The sequence below is a fragment of the Aulonocara sp. 'chitande type north' Nkhata Bay genome, linkage group LG15 (genome assembly GCF_057382095.1).
Source record: "Aulonocara sp. 'chitande type north' Nkhata Bay isolate Kocher_YH1m ecotype deep benthic linkage group LG15, A_spYH_male_GT1.1, whole genome shotgun sequence".
Classification (NCBI taxonomy): domain Eukaryota; kingdom Metazoa; phylum Chordata; class Actinopteri; order Cichliformes; family Cichlidae; genus Aulonocara; species Aulonocara sp. 'chitande type north' Nkhata Bay.
In genome coordinates, this window is record NC_141358.1 from 8,600,237 (window position 1) to 8,602,036 (window position 1,800).

The window sequence follows — 1,800 nt, forward strand, 5'->3', positions numbered from 1 at the left end:
TGTTTCTACTTGTCTATTTCTTTTCTACTTCCCTTCTACTTCTAGTTTTCATTTTACTTGACATGCAAAATGCATTTGTATGTTTCATTACAGCCACATTTCACCATTTGCATAGTCTTTTCTCTTGAAACACTGCTCTTTATTAGATAGATACTATATTAACTGTTAGCTTCTCTTAGCATGGTAAAAGTCTTCTATAACCTAGACTTATTTACACTTATATTTTTTCCAATGACAGCTTGAATCACAACTTCCTTTTCAAGTAAATTTTTATGCAATAGGCAGTTGACTGAAAGACCTGTGTTTTCAGAGTTTTTTACAGAACCAGACAGCAGCAAGATCCATTCCCAAGTGTCTCCAAAGCACAAGAAGGTGTTAACATTTATGCAGATGATACAGCAACTGCAACGTCACTGATTACTTATGGCCCCAGTCACACAGGCCTGGAGACTGGTCGTCGTGAGGGCAACGTGTACCAGTTAGCGAGCGGTTACTGACAGAAACTGTGAAATCAACTCCTAAAGTCACAGTCACCAGGCCTAAAAACAGATCAGTGAACCCCAAGCAACGACCAGTCTTGAGGGAAAAGCGTGAATTGTGGTAGATGCTGGAGATTACTGGCAGTCACTGGCTATGACATATATGTTGCTACTCGCAAAACATCCTTATGACCCTATTGTTTGCTAGCAGGTTTCATGGTCATCTACAGTCTGTGTGAAAGATGCTGACTTGTCTGCAAACACTCACTAAATTCTTGTCTAGCAGAAGTGAAACTGGAAAGAAATGGAACGCAAACTTGAAAGCAACCATTCGCCAACCCTAACTGGTTGGTTTGCCATCAGGTTTAAACAGCACACTACTGCACAGAGATTACCACACAGAGGCACAATAAGCTACATTTTAGTAAAAGGAGTTTAGTAAACTGCATAAAGGATGTGGCTGCTCCAGTTTCAAAGTAACTATAAAAAGAGAATGACCGTGTAAAGAAAGCTTTGACGTCATGCATCATATCTTGCTTGGTGTCAGATCTCTCCATCACTGTCATAAGTGTGTCTCAGTTAAGCTGAGAGAAAAATTAACACAAAAGTCTAAATAAAGAACGTAGTTAGCATAAGGACTGATAGCCTGCCCAATATTAAATAAAACTCCAGCATCAAATATAAACTATTTCATTTTATTTTTAGAAATATTAAAGTCTGAGAAGTCTTTCCCTATTGGTAGTGGTATTGTCTACAAGATGTTATCTCCCTAAACCAGGCAGGAGGGTCCTTCCATATTTATGATGCCCATTTATATTTGTACATGTGCATCTGTGCGTGTCCATGTCATTATGCATTATGTGCTGAGATCTGAGAGTTCTGTCACGGAACCGTGGGGGCATATGAGAGCATCATGGTGCCCAATGTGCTCCCCTTCAATGCCTTATAGTGTGGCAGTAGTTTAGTAGGACACGCCTGCACGCTGTCTGACTCTGTAAAGGGCTCATCAGGGTATGACATTATTGCTCAATGTGCGCACGAGTAGCCTTTCTCTAGCCCCATATGGACTGGCCCACTGGCCTACTGTACACTGTTGCTAGGTAGAAATTGTTCATTGATATAAGAGACAGATTTAAAGCTGCTGTTTAAAAGGGATCTGCAAGAGTCTACACATTGATCATTGCAATGATCTTGTATCTTGGGGGGAACATGTCAGCATGCCTTCACTCGGCTTGTATATTTTGTTTCTGAAGGAAAGTCAGGTGGAAGAATAGAGGCCAGAGAGACACATTTAATGAATGTTAAAACAGCTTTTTTTTTG